Genomic DNA, 17260 nt, shown 5'->3' with positions numbered 1-17260 from the left:
GCCAAAGGGAGAAGGCAAATGAATGGGCAGTGGAAAGAGCAGCCAGGAGGCGGCATGGCCTCTGAGGACATGTTGCCCAAGGGACCCCCAAAGCCTGAAGCAGGCACTGCATGGCAGGTTATCGGACAGCCCACCACGACCTGTGCATTCTCACACACCGAGTTCTTTATGTCTGTGTGTGAGTGGGTGGCTAGCTCTAATTCTGTGCTGCTATGATGAAGAAGAAACTCTGTAAAAATCAAGGACCCCTGGCCAGCCACATGACAGTGGATTTGGGACAGCTAATGAAATAGGTGCTCACCGTCTTCTGCTTGCAGCCCTGCAGATGGCTCCAGTAGCTCAGGGCAGCTCTGATTTCCTGTTCTCCCCTTGACAAAAAAACAGCAGCCCTCGCTGCATGCAGCTGTTTCAACTTTCTGTTTCCTGACTTGGGGGGAAAAATAGAACGGAAATTGGCTGGCAAACTTGCCAGGACAGATCTAAGCCATGTATGAATTCATGCTGGCATTCATGGGAAGTGTAAGAAGATTCAGCTCTGATTAAATGTGAACAGGTATTGTAGCAGCATCTTGACTATTGGGGAACATGTACCCATGTGAACAACATAACGCTTGGATGTTCTTAGAGCTATAACATATTAATACAAGGACATTGGGACCAAGGGCTATTCCCAAGTTGCACTCGCTGCCTCCCAGGAAGAACATCATGGCAACGGGAAGACAGGCCTGGCCCCAGCCATGGGCCGGAGAAAGACCAGCTGCAGGGTTCTTGTTTCTTCCTCCCTGCTAGAAAGAACTCTGCTCCAGTGCTTGCTTTCCTCTTCCCTCCTCATTCCTTTTTGCTTTTGTATCATATCTATTAGGTTGTGAGCCTGTAGACCAGGGCTGTCTTATCTTTTAACTCTATACAGAACTTAGAAAATGTTAGGCGCTTCATAAGTGATAAATAAATAAACTAACAATTAACATCAGCAAAAAATCCCACATCCTTACTGGTGCTTTCTTCTTCTCGAGTCTTTCCGGGTTTATGATGGGGTCCTTTAGATGGTGAACATGTGATTTGGAATCGGAACCTTCCCTTCAATGCTTATATGTTCAATGAAACAGCACCATCCAGTGGCTGAATTATAGCACGATGTCGGCATTACACACTGCCGATATTGCACCATTACATTTTATTACAGCTTATTTCCGATCTGTTTGAAAGCAGGATAAAGGGGAGATAAAGGGGGGAAAGCATGGGAGACATCCTAGAGGTTGATGACATCATGTAAAGGACCCACAAAGTTCCGTGAGTGGCCAACCAATAGCTTGTGTAGAGAAGCTCAATGTGATATTTACTGTTGCTCAATGGAGAATGCATTTAATTGGCCGGCTGGCTGGAACTGATTGAAGTTGCACTGCAACACATCTAGAAGGTACCAGGTTGGGGAAGGCTGACATAGATCCACTCTGTTCCTGTTTCTTCAAGACAACAGCAAAGCATGTGATGCTGGGAACTGGCTTTGATATATAGAGATAGACATTGATATAGATATAGACATGGATGTGGATATAGACATAGACATAGATATATCGAATAGCCATTGTTTTTATAGTTTTACCCAATAAGATCTAAGTATTGACAGGGGAAGAGTGAGTTGATCCAGAAAACAACCTGAAAAACTGCTGGAAAAGTTTTGCTCCGAGGTTCAACCACCTGGAAAATGGAGAAAATACGGTAATAGCTAATGTGATCAGGCAGCCCTTTCAACATATCTAAAGTTGGTAAAGAACTCTTTTTAACTATAATTTCTTATAAATGCCCTTTTAATCAAAATAGATGGGACTTCAGTGTCACAGACATACATGTGGCATACATATCATTTCCTAAATTGCAAAATGAATAAATATAGGGAAAAAATCTCCCTTTATTCCTGACAGTGATGTAGGGTGATGTTCATCCAGTAGTACAGAGGTCCAGGCCTTGCTGTTAAGAATAAATTGAAAAAGTAATTAGATGACCTACAGGATTAGACTGTGAACTTCAGCTTCCCTTTCCAGGTTGTAGACAATCAAGAGTCTAAATTTCTTTTTTTAAGTCTCATTTGCCCTTTGCTGCTATTCCATTTTCTATTTATACTGAAGTAAGCTTTGGCTGGTGTCCCATTCCCAGTTTTGTACACATAAGGGCTGATTCACACAACAATGTAAAGGACGTTGTGTTTTATTCGTATCAGCCTAGAGACTGAATGTATATTTTGGCTGAGATGGTTTGACATTTATAATGCTGTAGCAAATGGAGACCTGAATTTGTGGTGGAACTCTCAGAGAACTAGTTAAAAATGTACACATTCAGCTGGGACTCAGAGCAACTTTGTGTGGATTACAATGAGTTTATATGATACTTTCAATGAAGATATCTATTAACAGTATGTTGAACAAGCATACGATTCTGTTTTCTATGTTAATTTATTGAATAGATTTATATACTGTTGACCTTATTTAAAATATCTCTAAGCAGTTTACATTAAATACATTAAAATGCATTATAATATACATTAAGGGTGCAATCCTATTGAGATAGATGGCTGCCTCTAATGTCCTCTGGAGACGGAGGTGACCGCCTATCCAATGCAGGGTGGCTGAAGCACGTGCTCTGGCTGCCCTGCAGTTTTCCTTAGATGCTGAGTTTTGTGTGTCTGAGCACGGCTTCGGGGATGGGGCGGGAACGGGGTTGGAGACCACATAGGAAGCTGTCTAAAACAGCTTCCACGGTCTCCTCCCGTCCCCTGGGAACGCCCCCTTTCTGCGCTGTCCATGCTCCATGTTACGAGCACAGACAGACACAGAGGGGTAGTTGCCGCAGTTCTCTCTGCCCCGGTTACAAGGGGGTGGGGGAGGGGAGCACGGTTTCCCAGTTACGAGCTTGTAGCGCTGGCTATGAGCTCGGAGCTGGGAAACCGAAAAATCCTGTTTCCCCAAGACACTGTCTAGGGGACATAGGATTGCTCTCTAAAATACATGGGAATTGCTAAAACATTTTAATAAAACATTAATAAAAACTTTAAAACCAATAGAATACCATAATTACAAAACAAACTGGACATGTGAGATATCTATATGCATATAAATAGGTAGATGTGTTCTAACCTTAGAGCCAGTTCATATAATCAACAGAATCAAGTGGTAAAGCTTTCCCTGGACTGTAGCAGATCAGGCTGTGGGCAACAGGTTGCATGTCAATGCAGTGGTTTTCAAACTGTGTTCCAGGGAATCCTGGGTTTCCTTCAAAATCTATCAGGAGTTCCTCAGTGAAAAGATCTGTCCTTTTGGACAGAGTTTCTTGAAAGAAAGCTTGCCTTCCAGCCCTCTCCAGCAATGTGCAAATGTGGGAGAGTCAAGTATGCTGTAGGCCGGGCACATTCACAGTTCATATGGAGAGGTCGAACAGGCTTCGCTAGTGCTCCATACAAACTGGCTGTACCCTAAAACATGTCCCAGAAACCTCTGCAACATTCAGGGATTACATGGGTTTGCACAACATAATAACCCACACTCAAGGGTTGAGTATCGGTTGAGTGTGGGTTGTCATTGAACTGTGGGTTGTTGTTGAAATGTGGGTTATCATGTGGTCTGAACCCAGCCATGCTAACAAACCACTGTTTGTTACCACAAACAACCCACAGTTTACAACCCAACAAAAAATCATGTGTTCTCTTCATGGGTTGTTCATGGTTAAAAAATCATGGCTTGTTAGTGTGGCTGGATTCAGGCAACATGATAACCTATGTTTCAACAACAACCCATGGTTCAACAAGAACACACATTCAATCCATACTCAGTCCTTCCGTGTGGGTTATAATGTTTTGTGAACCCAGTCATTCAGAAGTTTCTTTGCATCCATGTTAAAGCGGAAAGTGTTCCCAGAAAGTAGAAAGGTTTACAACCACTGGGTTGGCTCAGGAACAAGATATTATTTAGGTGCCCATGTGTCCTCTTTTACAGAGCACAGTCCTCTGTTTGAAGGGTTGCCAGAGAACTGTCTTCTATTTGAAGGCATCCTCTGTTTTAATGTCCAAATCTTGTTAAAGGATAAGGAGCCATAAAGAACTGTTTCCCACGAACAGTTAGTATCTGAACAGCAGACTGAACTGGCAGGTGCACAGGTCATCTGGTCGTAGTCTTCCACATTATGGTGAGATGTACTATATTTCTATTTAAATTATAGCAATTATTTCTAAATTTGCAACTATGCATATGAATCATCATATGCAAATTTTATGCAAATCTGTGTCCTCTTTTTTGGTGTGATGCATGTCTTCTTTTTTGGCAACACATAAGTGACCAACCTACCCTATTCGTACACAAACATTGTCCACTAATGGCCCTAAAGCACCTTCATGATTCCAAAATCTATTTGTCTCTTGCCTATTATTTTCATTCTTTCTATTCATGATGCTGTGGATGGTCAACACTGGCTCCTATTCCTGGACTTCTGATGCCTAGCCTTCTAGTTCCATGGTGAGATGTTAAAACAGTGCTTCACATCTTTGAGCTTTCCCACAACTCAGAATGGTTTATAACATATTTATATCATAACTAAATCAACTCCTAAAAATAATTAACATCACATCACGCAAAAGGGCAGCCATAAAAATAGCTTAATTCAGGCTGCATTATTAAAACAGTATAGCAATAAGCAGCAGATAGAAATTAAAAAGAAAACAGATTCAATCAGGGAAGGCTTCCTTTTAAAGCAGGGGGAGCTTTAAAAATCTCACCATGAGAGTGCATAATGAGGAATTGCAGTATAGGCCTTGCTCCTTCCTGCTGCTAATCTTATCTCCCTGGGCTTGGGTGTTCTAAACTGCAGCCAACCTACTGATCTTAACTGGTCAGAGAGGCGGTTATACAGGGCTTTTCTACACAAGGCTGTTAGTCGCTGTATCTACTTTTGGTTTTGTTGCAGAATTGAGATCTGAGATCTACACAAAGAGCTTTTCCTTTTCTGCTTTTCTGCTACATAACCTCTGGGTGTAGGAAAATACATTTTCCTTTGCTTTCAGAAGTAATATGTTCAGAAATAAAACAGAAGCAAAACTGGAGGATCACAATGTCGTCTAAAGAACCCGTAAACAACTGTGAGTAAGGAATCACAAGTGCACAATAAATGCCTCATGTAGAAAAGCTCACAGGGAATTAAGAGATTTCAGTGTCAAATCTAAGGCTGTCGTTTGTCACAAACTGGGAGTTACAACAACTACCTTCCTTCTATTAGGAGGTAGGCTCCAGTATTCTGTGCTAGCAGGAGTTTCTGAACCACCTTCAAGGCAAGGGGTCACCCTATGTAGAGTGACATATAGTAATAAATCCTAGTGATTAAAAAGGCACAGATAATTTCTTGCTCTTCAAGGGTGAAGATAGATGTGAGATTTTAACAGCAGCCTCTGCAAGTTCATGTGCCACAGGAGCTTGGCTTCGCAACTGCCATTCCAGATGAATTTGAATGATGGGTAAGCAGTGTGTTAGGATGTCACAACTAGCCAATACACGTTAGCTATTACCAGTTTTTCCAGGTATGAGCTGAAGACATTGGAAACTTGCAGAACCAATTTTTCAGAGCTCACCCAGAAACAGAAAAGGGTACATTTATACTGAACACGGTGATAGCATTTTCCAGCTGGCTCCACTGCTCAAAAAACCTAGATATGTTGTTTTATGCTGGTATTTTATTCTGCTCTGCTGTAATAAGTTGTTTTTATTATATATCATTCTGGTGTTCTATTCTGTAATGATAATGATGATGATGAAGATGATGATGTATTCACCCAGAAAAAGTTTCAGCTGACTTATCAGATATAACTTGATCCTGCTCACAGCTGCCACCTGATTCTCCAATAAAAAGCAGGGTTTCAGCGTCCCTTCCCAGGTAATGCACCTATCCAGACAAGGTCAAAGCTACCCCATCCGCAATAGGTACTCACCTCTCCCACAGTCAGACTTCTCAGCTAGTTTCTCTTCCATCTTTTTAAAATATATTTTTTATTAATTCTAAACTTATAAAAGCATACAAACAATAACAAATCCAACATTTGAACAGATGGATGATGTGTCCAGTCTGTGTTGCAATTAGTGAATTCCTTATTATATGAGAACCTATCTCCTCATGTTGCTATATTTCTTTCAGCTCAACATGTATTTCCATAAATTGTCATGTGTTGGTGGTGGTTTCAGTTTGTCCTTATTTTCATTTGCTTATTGTATAAAACACCTCCAAATTGCCTAGAGGTCTTCATCATTGCTATGCTGTCTTTCTGACCGTTTTTGTTCAATCTGTTTTTCCATTAGAACAATTGTTCACAATCTCTGCCACCATAGGAAAGGAAAGGTTCCTCCTGTGCAAGCACTTGGGTCATTACTGACCCCTAGAGGGATGCTACTTACGCTGGCGTTTTCATGGCAGACTATAGTGGGGTGGTTTGCCATTGCCTTCCCCAGTCGTAACTACCTTTCCCCCAGCAAGCTGGGTACTCATTTTACCGACCTCGGAAGGATGGAAGGCTGAGTTGACCTGAGCCGGCTACCCAAGACCCGGCTTCTGCTGGGATTGAACTCAGGTCGTGGGGAGAATTTTGGTTGCAGTGCTGCCACCTACCACTCTGCACCACATGAGGCTCTCTCTGCCACCGTAGAGCTATTGCTAATTCTGAGCTTTCCTTCCAGAATCTTGCAGCTTCCAGTTGTGCAGCCACATAAAAAAGGCTAATAATTCTTTATGCATACGGTTTTTATTTTCTCCCTCAAATATTGACAACATTCCCAATGCTCAACACACATTAATTTGTTGTTTAGTTATTTTCATACGTTTTTGAAGTTTGACCAAAAAGTTTGTTACACTGCATTCTCATCACATATGCAGTTAAGTTCCCTTACTACCACAACCTCTTCAACAGCCCAGGTCTACTGAGTGAAATATGCAGCTATATAGCTTTCATCTGTTTCTCCTCATCTACTCAATCACATTTTCCAGACCCTGGTTCTTGACTAAGACATCTGCACCCCAATACTTCCATTGGTGAAATATAGAGCACAGTGTAATCAGCATATTGATGGCAACCAACCCAAAAGATGGGAAAGATCTTTCCAGGAAGCGAGTCCCTGCTCCCTGTTTTTGAGGGCCCTTGTGCAAGATACCCTCAATGGGGCCCCTCCCTCAGTGAGTCTATGGGCCCATCTACGTGGGATGTTGCATTAGCTAAGGGTGGACCTGACAGGAATTGAAAGAGTTAACCCTTATCAGTTTCACCTTCCACTGACCATCAGAGGGTTTTTTTGTGTGTTTGCTAATGCGTACCTTCGCATGATCACATGATCGCCCCTTCGAATAAGCTTGGGGAATGAGACATGGTTCTCTCCTTTGCCTTTTTTCTTTGCCTCAAGGAACAACTAGCTGGCATGGATAACTGCTCAGAAGTAAATCACATTCTCTTCAATGAGGCTTACTCCTGAGAAAATCAGCAGTTTGCTGACTTCCTTTTTTAAAATCTCCCCTTCAGCTTAAGTACAAGTATTTGCATAAGATTAATGGCCTCAAGGAACAACTAGCTGAAAACAGCCCAAATAAACATGTCTACTCAGAAGTGAATCACATTGCCTTTTGTTTTAAATTTCTGATTATCCTTTGCAGCGGACCTGTGCGTACACAGTCTATGACTTTAAAAAGTCTATGACTTTAAAAAAAAACAAAAAACGCACCCCCGGTTGAAGAGGAGAGAGAGAGAAGATCTTTTTACCTTTTCCTACAGTCTCCAAATCCCCCCCGCGCACGGACACACACACAGACACGTCGCCCTGAAAGTTTTGGCTGGATGACGCCAGGGCTACCCGGTGCAGGACTGATCTCTCAGCGAACCCTAGGCTGGGTGGCGGAGGTCAGTGGCAGCAACCAGGAGCTGTGTGTTTTGTTGATTGTGGATGGGTGCTATTTTTGAGGTGTGCCATGGCGCTTTGGGGCTTGGAACGAGCTGGATCAACCTTGGCAGGGAGGGGGAAAGAAGGAAGGAAATAATAATGTGGTTTCTCCTGACGTTTGCCTGGTGACAGCAGTTTTTCCCAAGGCATATGTTGTATTAGTTGGCAATGTGTGCCATAGGATGAGCAAATCCGAAATGATGAAAATCCGGTTTTAAGTGGAATCGCCTCAGAAAGCATTTCCATGTAGATGGGATCAGTCTTCTCACTGTCATTGTCACCAGCTGCTATTTTTCCTCTTCCTCTTTCTCAACATTGCTGCCACTTGCTGGCTTGACAGGCAGAGAGCCAGTGGGCAAGTAGTCCGTGGCATCTACTGCCCTCCTTCTGAACACCACAGTTGTCTAGGCCAGAGTGAGAGACAGCTGAATAAGCAGGTTGCAACTGGGAAGAGGAGGAGCTGTCATCAGTGGGCCCTTGCTGTGGTGTGGGCACTTGACGGGTACCCGACCACGCCTACCCTTGATGCCGGCCCTACCCACACATCTTCATGTAGCTGATTTATAAGCAAGCAAACTGTTTACCCATAACCTTCACAAGTTTGTTATTTGTCAGCTTTTGAAGATCATGCCACCAGAAAATGTTTAGCCACTTGAAATGCAAAAAGATTGTGATCTTGGAAGCATGTTGTGCTATTGCATATCAGCAACTTTGAATACTTAGGCTTTCAGCAATGTGTGTGTGTGTGTGTGTGTGTGGCTTGAGGCATCTGTGTCCCTGCTAAAGGGATTTTTCCTGCTAAAGACACCAACAGATATTTATGACCCTAATATAATTGCTGTGCCAGAGAGTATTTTCTAAATGTTTTTTCCCCCAATCAAATTTCAAATGCCTCATTTATAAGAGCCCTGGGTAATGCTTACAGACAACTTCCCATGCTTTACATGTACAAGGGCTTTGTTGTTCAGTTTTCATCTTCTAATTTTGCTAGGTTAGAAATGCAGCTAAATCGTCACACATTCTGTGTCAATGGTTTTCAACTGGTGGGTTTTATTCAGAAGAGGCTTGGGAATGATCAGGCACTGAGGAGGTTTTAAAGAAGCTTGTCAAGGAGACAAAAGAGATGCCCTGAATCCCAGGTCAAAACGAGCCACCACTCTTCGGCATTCCTATACTGAATGGGCAAGGAGGCAAAGAAAGAAAACATTGTCCTTACAACCTTTTCTGACAACCAAGGAGGACAGGATAGATAGGCATATAGGGAGAGATATAATCATGAGTGGTATGGAGAGAATGAATAGAGGACAAGTATTCACTCACTGAAAATTTAAACACGCACAAGATCTACTAAGACTGAAGGTCTCGATGTTCCATACAAACAACATACATTATTTCTTCCCACAAGGCATAATCAGCCTATGGAATTTATTGCCACAGCATGCATAAGAGAATATATGTACGATGGGCTAGATCTATGCTACTGCTTTATAGCGGTATTGAAGTGCACTGATAACTGTTGTGGCATTTATGCAAAATGCGATATATCATTTTGTAGTGTTATTTCCTGCTTTCTATTCCAGGTTATCCAATGTGCCGCAACAAATGTCGCTGTGTGTCCTACGAAGTATAAATGCGCAAGAGGGATATAGCGTTACCATGATGGGATCGTGATGATATGACACAAGGTATAGATCTGATGTATAGTATTTTCCCTTTTGTGAATTCAATTTCAGAGGGCTGAGCAGAACAAAATACAGACAGGCTCTTTCTAAGCAAGCAGGGTAACTTGTCTTCCAGTTGTTTTGGCCTACAACTCCCATCATGCCTCACTATTGGCCATGCTGGCTGGGGCTGATGGGAGTCCAAAACAACTGCAGGCACCAGATTGGAGAAGGCTGCAATACAGGGCACATCAGAGCTCAGGAAGAATCTCTGGGTTTCCCATCAACAGCTGGTTGGCCACTCTGTAAACAGAATGCTGGACTAGATGGACCCTTGGTCTGATCCAGCAGGGATGTTCTTATGTTCATAAGAACTTGCTGCTCATGCCAAGCTAAAGTGGAACAGGAAACCCTCTTATACTCCTTCCTGTCCAGGAGGATCCAATAGCCAGCCTGGATGGGCGGGGTTTGTCCAGAGCCTCAGGAAGGATACACAACTGCCTAAACAAACACTGCTACATGCAGTATTTGAGTGTCTCAACAACACACAGCACACCCACACAGAAACCCAGGGACTGCCAGTTTGAGCCTCGTCAGCTCTTGACACCCAGGCTCTGCTTATGAGTTCCTCTTCATAGAAACAGGCTGAGTCCTCCAGTAGGTTCATTTATTCAGGCTTTTAGCAACACTTCTTGCTTATGTTGTAGTACATCATTTTGGTCAATTGGAGGATATTCAGTTTGGGGATTATTATTTTTTTTATCCTTGCAATACGGTGGGACTGGGTGGCAACTAGCATAAAATGGTTTCTTCAAAATGACTTGCTGAAGACCTGAAGGACGACTCCACTTATTGTTAGTAGCATTGACAGCCAAGTGAGCAGCCTCTTTTTTTTTGTGGCGAAGGGGCTTGCGTAACTCAGTGAAGCCATAAGCTATGCCGTGCAGGGCCACCCAAGACGGACAGGTCATGGCAGAGAGTTCTGACAAAATGTGGTCCACTGGAGAAGGAAATGGCAACCCACTCCAGTATTCTTGCCAAGAAAACCCCATGGAACGTATCACAAGGCTAAAAGATACGACGCCGGAAGATGAGCCCCTCAGGTCGGAAGGTGTCCAATATGCTACTGGGGAAGAGCAGAGGGTATTTCCAAGTAGCGCCAGAAAGAGTGAAGCGGCTGGGCCAAACCCGAAAGGACACTCAGCTGTGGATGTGTCTGGTGGTGAAAAGAAAATCCGATGCTGTAAAGAACAATATTGTTTAGGAACCTGGAATGTCAGATCAATGAATCAAGGTAAGCTGGAGGTGGTCAAACATGAGATGGCAAGATTGAACATCGACATCTTGGGAATCAGCGAACTAAAATGGACAGGCATGGGCGAATTTAATTCAGGTGACCATCATATCTACTATTGTGGGCAAGAATCCCTTAGAAGAAATGGAGTAGCACTCATAGTCAACAAAAGGGTGGGAAAAGCAGTACTGGGGTACAATCTTAAAAATGATAGAATGATCTCAGTACGAATCCAAGGCAAACCATTCAACATCACAGTAATTCAAGTCTATGCCCCAACCACTGAGGCCGAAGAAGCTGAGGTTGATCGGTTCTATGAAGACCTGCAACACCTTCTAGAACTAACACCAAAAAAAGATGTCCTCTTCATCATAGGGGATTGGAATGCTAAAGTAGGAAGTCAAGAAATCACCGGGATAACAGGCAGGCATGGCCTTGGTGTACAAAATGAAGCAGGACAAAAGCTAATAGAGTTTTGCCAAGAGAACATGCTGATCATAGCAAACACTCTTTTCCAACAGCACAAGAGGCGACTCTACACATGGACGTCACCAGATGGTCAATATCGAAATCAGATTGATTATGTCCTTTGCAGCCAAAGATGGAGAAGCTCCATACAGTCAGTAAAAACAAGACCTAGAGCTGACTGTGGCTCAGATCATGAGCTGCTTCTTGCAAAATTTCGGCTTAAATTGAAGAACGTCGGGAAAACCACTAAACCGTTCAGGTATGACCTAAATCATATCCCTGATGAATATACAGTGGAGGTGAGGAATAGATTTCAGGGATTAGACCTGATAGACAGAGTGCCTGAGGAACTCTGGACGGAGGTCCGTAACATTGTTCAGGAGGCAGCAACGAAATCTGTCCCAAAGAAAAAGAAATGCAAGAAAGCCAAGTGGCTGTCTGATGAGGCTTTACAAGTAGCTCACGAAAGAAGGGAAGCGAAAAGCAAGGGAGAAAGGGGAAGATATACCCAACTGAATGCAGAGTTCCAGAGAATAGCAAGGAGAGACAAGAAGGCCTTCTTAAATGAACAATGCAAAGAAATCGAGGAAAACAACAGAATGGGAAAGACTAGAGATCTCTTCAAGAAAATTGGAGATCTCAAGGGAACGTTTTGTGCAAAGACGGGCATGATAAAGGACAAAGAAGGCAGGGACCTAACAGAAGCAGATGAGATTAAGAAGAGGTGGCAAGAATACACAGAAGAACTATACAGGAAAGATCTGAATGTCCCTGATAGCCATGAGAGTGCGGTCACTGAACTTGAGCCCGACATCCTCAAGAGTGAAGTCAAGTGGGCCTTAGGAAGCATTAGTAACAACAAAGCTAGCGGAGATGACAGTATTCCAGCCGAGCTATTTAAAATCCTAAAAGATGATGCTGTTAAAGTGCTGCATTCAATATGCCAACAAATCTGGAACACTCAACAGTGGCCACAAGACTGGAAAAGGTCAGTTTACATTCCAATTCCAAAGAAGGGCAACGCCAAAGAGTGTTCAAACTACCGCACAATTGCGCTCATTTCACATGCCAGCAAGGTGATGCTCAAAATCCTACAAGCTAGGCTTCAGCAGTATGCGAACCGAGAACTACCGGAAGTACAAGCTGGGTTTCGAAGAGGCAGAGGAACTAGAGATCAAATCGCCAACATTCGCTGCATCATGGAGAAAGCAAGAGAATTCCAGAAAAACGTCTATTTCTGCTTCATTGACTACGCTAAAGCCTTTGATTGTGTGGATCACAACAAACTGTGGCAAATTCTTAAAGTGATGGGAGTACCAGACCACCTTACCTGTCTCCTGAGAAACCTGTACGAGGGTCAAGAAGCAACAGTAAGAACCAGAGATGGAACAACCGATTGGTTCAAAATTGGGAAAGGAGTACGACAAGGCTGCATATTGTCACCCTGCTTATTTAACTTATATGCAGAGTACATCATGAGAAATGCTGGGTTGGATGAATCAGAGGTCGGAATTAAGATTGCCGGGAGAATTATCAACAACCTCCGATACACAGACGATACCACCCTAATGGCAGAAAGCGAAGAGGATCTCAAGAGCCTCTTGTTGAGGGTGAAAGAGGAGAGTGCAAAAGCTGGTTTGAAACTCAACATTAAAAAAACTAAGATCATGTCATCTGGCCCTATCACTTCCTGGCATATAGAAGGGGAAGAAATGGAAGCAGTGACAGATTTTACTTTCTTGGGCTCCAAGATCACCGCAGACGGTGACTGTAGCCATGAAATTAAAAGACGCTTGCTCCTTGGGAGGAAAGCTATGGCAAACCTAGACAGCATAGTAAGAAGCAGAGACATCACCTTGCCGACAAAGGTCCGTCTAATCAAAGCTATGGTTTTCCCAGTAGTAATGTATGGCTGTGAGAGCTGGACTATAAGGAAGGCTGAGTGCCGAAGAATCGATGCTTTCGAACTGTGGTGCTGGAGAAGACTCTTACGAGTCCCCTGGACTGCAAGGAGGTCAAATCAGTCCATCCTAAAGGAAATCAACCCTGACTGCTCATTGGAAGGACAGATAATGAAGCTGAAGCTCCAATATTTTGGCCACCTAATGCGAAGAGAAAACTCCCTGGAAAAGACCCTGATGCTGGGAAAGACTGAAGGCAAAAGGAGAAGGGGACGGCAGAGGATGAGATGGCTAGATAGCATCACGGATGCAATGAATATGAACTTGAGCACGCTCCGGGAGAGAGCGCAGGACAGGAAGGCCTGGCGTGCTATGGTCCATGGGGTCACGAAGAGTCGGACACGACTGAACGACTGAACAACAACAACAACATACCTCTGATTACCAGATAGTATGGATGGTCAACAAGGGAATACTTATCATCACGTCTGCTTGTGGGCCTGTCTGAGGCATTAGAGCAGCCACTGTGGGTAGATGGGTTGCTGTGATAGATGAACCATTTGTCTGATTCAAAATGGCAGTGATGATGTTCTGATGACAGCATGAGACTAATGAGGGCTGCTTCCAGTGCTCTAAACTTTCTGCAAAGAAAACGCTTCCTTGTTGAAAAAAACATTCACATCACACATCGTTGGTCACAGATTGGCTGTGACCATAACCAAAAACCATTGTGACCTGGTTTGCACGTCATGCTGGATAATTCCTAGGTTGTTGGTTAAACAACCCAGAGTTAACCCAACAATTACCTATGGTTTGTTTTGGACTTAATTCTGGATTGTTTAACTCATAAATAACCCTGGATTTCTGGGTTTGGATGTCATGAAACAACCCAGACATGGGGCATTCCTGGGTTGTTAATTAAAATTGGTAATGGCTCACGTGCTTCACTCCTCTCGCAATTCTTGGGTTAAACAACCCAGAAACTGCCCAGTATGATGTGCGAACTGGGTCTGTGTGTGCAATCATTACCCACAGTTATTAAATCAATGGGGCTTGTTGTGTTTAAGTAAATGCACTCAAGATTAGGGTGTAGAAACAGACCAGAAAATCAATATACAGAGAATGGGGAGGAGGGAGTGACCCCAGCAATGCTCAAAGACTGATTAGTTTAGGATATTTATATTGGTTTCTGGAAAGAGAAGTGGAGAGTCTTGCTATGATCAATCCCAAAGGCTCAATTATGTTGGAAGCAAAATTGGCTGACAGAACTGCTCCTAGAAAATGGAGAATATCTTTCAAATGCAGGAGCCTACTAGGATACAGGTTGCTGAGAGAGAACATTCAATATTATGAAATTTTCTGATGTTAAATGTCATTCCTTTTACTTTTTAAATGATTGTTGCAACTGCTTTAATGACAACCCGCAATTTTATTGTTTTGCTTTGTTATATTATTTTATGTATTACTTGACTGTGATCTGTGTTTTTATTTTGTTAGAAAAGTGGGGTATGAATATTAAGTCAATTAAATGGCACGGCATTGGTTGCGGGTGGTGGTAACGCCTTGCCCTGAACACTGCATGCTTCATCTAGGCGGGAACCAGAGACAGTTGGTGCCTAAAAGAGAGGCAGAGATTGGGGCCTACTTCCGACTGTGGCTTGGCTGCAACACTTTTCTTGTTTATTTTGAAGTTCTTTTGCAGTTTCAGACATGAATGGATAAGTCCATCAACAGGTGTTTATCTTCCAGGTTGCATCAAGGTTCAAGCAGGTGAGAGGTGCTCAAATGCTTTGAATACTCCTCCATACAAAACATTGTTTCCATGTAGAAAACCAGGCCAGAAACCCATATAATGTGTCTGAAGCTCAATTCAGACAACACTGATATGCTGTTACTGCCAGATGGAGGGTACTCAGCCTGTTCTGGATGGGGTGGACTCCCTTTGAAGGAGCAGGTTCATAGCTTGGGGGCCCTCCTGGAGCCATCTTTGTCACTTGAGTCTCAGGTGGCCTCAGTGGCACAGAGTGCCTTCTACCAGCTTCGGTTGGTGGCCCAGCTATGCCCCTATCTGGAGAGGGATGATCTGGCTTCAAGTAGTCGATACTCTGGTAACTCCCACGTTAGTTTAATGCACTACATGGGGCTGCCTTTGAAGATGATTTGGAAGCTGCAGCTTGTGCAAAATGTGGTGGCCAGATTGCTTGCAGGGCCCAGAAGTGCTGAACCTATAACACTAATTCTGGCCTGCTTCCACTGGCTGCCTGTATGTTTCCGAGCCCAATTCAAGGTCCTGGTTTTGACCTATAAAGACTTATACAGCTCAGGACCCTATACCTGATGGAGGGCCTCTCCCAGTATGAAGTTGTCTCAGAGGGTGGCAACAAGGGAGAGGCCTTCTCAGTGTTGCATCCCTCCCCCACCCCCACTGTGGGATGCTCTCCCCAGTGAAGGCTGCCTGGCACCAACATTGTCACCTTTTTGGCACCAAGTTAAGACTGGCCTCTACTCCCAGGTGTTTGACACCAAAAGCTAAGGTTTTTAATGGGCACTGGGATTTATTGTTTGTTATTGCTGCTGTTGTTTGTTTAATTTTTTTATTTTTGTACATAACTGGTTTTATATGATGTTATTATATTGTATTTTTAGGTTTTTAATCTTTGTAAACTGCCCAGAGAGCCTTGGCTATTGGGCAGTTTAGAAATGTAAGAAATGAATGAAGGAATAAGAGTTTGCCACTTCCAATCACCTGTTAGGCCCAGCTCCTGTGAAGAGCAGGTGTGAAGGTTCCCCTTATGCTTTGGACCCCCTGAGCAACTCCTTAAAGATCTCTTGCCTCTTCTAGAGTCCCACCTTCTTTCTTTTAAACTTCCCCTTCCCAGAAATGTGGGGTTTAGGCTGTAGACGTGGAGTGACTGACATTCTAGACATAGGGTTTAACCACAACAGTTTACTAGTAGATTTAAGGCAAACAAATTACAACTAAAGGTGTTTACACAATAGAGCTGAGTACAAATACAAAAGGCCTTAAAAGAAAATAAACGTTGCAAAACACAAGTTGCTTTACCCTAGCTGTCCTTAGACGTCTAGGCTGCTTCTTCTTGCTCACTCTTCAGACTCTGGCCGTCTCTCTGATCTTACTATTTCTCTTGCTCTCTTTATATACCCTCCTCCTCCACAACCAAAAGTAGTGCTTCAAACCTGAAGAAATTAAACCTACCGGGGAATTTAAATAGAAACTCAACTGGAGAAATGAAACTACTCCTCTCAGGGTTACCCCCTCCCAACAGAAAACTCCAGGCCTCTAATCCTGACTTTTTTTCCCTTTGCCTTTGTAGGTCTCAAATCTTCACAGCAGGACAAGGGCATTCTATCTATCACATGGACCTGTACTTTCCTGTGCTGTTCAGACCAGTGAGCACGCCTCGGAGCTTTTTTCAGCTTCAAGAAATACTACATGACCTGTTGCTGTTAAGAAGCTTCCTTGATAGTCCCGTTGGTTTCCTGGTAGTTCCCTGCTTTGGCCAGAGAGCTTGGTGGTGGTGAACAGTAAATCCCCATTTGATATTGCTTGAATTCTGAAGCTGCTGAGCTAGGAAGGCCACTTTCGCATTGCCCAAAAAGAGGACATAGATTGGCATAAAATTTGCATATGCTAATTTATGTTTTATTGATGTGAATTTAGAAGTAATTAATATAATGGACTATAGTCCATGAAAGCCTATGCTATAATAAATGTGTTTGTCTTTAAGGTGCTCTTTGTTATCATTTAAATAGAAATACAGTGCCTCTCACCATAGTGGGAAAGACTATGACCAGGAGCTTTTCTACACGAGACATTTATTATATGCTTGTGATTCCTTATTCGCGGTTGTTTATGGGTTCTTTAGACAACATTGTGATCCTCTAGTTTTGCTGCTTCTTTTTTTAAGAGAACTTTCCTAGGTTTTTTTTTTTTACACTGTGGAAAATGGGGTATTATTTCGG

At 43.1% G+C, this 17260-nt stretch overlaps 1 long non-coding RNA gene across 1 annotated transcript in view; it reads left to right on the top strand.

Annotated features, from left to right (window-relative positions):
* Positions 1–17022, top strand: part of LOC146347782 (uncharacterized) — a 28484-nt gene extending 11462 nt beyond the window's left edge. The window contains exons 2-4 of the long non-coding RNA XR_014789894.1: positions 9533–9637; positions 14968–15046; positions 16612–17022. This is a non-coding gene — a long non-coding RNA (uncharacterized LOC146347782). The remainder of the gene's footprint in view (positions 1–9532; positions 9638–14967; positions 15047–16611) is intronic.
* Positions 17023–17260: the final 238 nt, after the last annotated feature.

The sequence above is a fragment of the Heloderma suspectum genome, chromosome 4 (assembly GCF_057233095.1).
Source record: "Heloderma suspectum isolate Gila_16-S chromosome 4, 16-S_ref, whole genome shotgun sequence".
NCBI lineage: Eukaryota > Metazoa > Chordata > Lepidosauria > Squamata > Helodermatidae > Heloderma > Heloderma suspectum.
The sequence above is the reverse complement of the archived record's forward strand: the minus strand, read 5'-3'. Positions and strand labels throughout refer to the sequence as shown.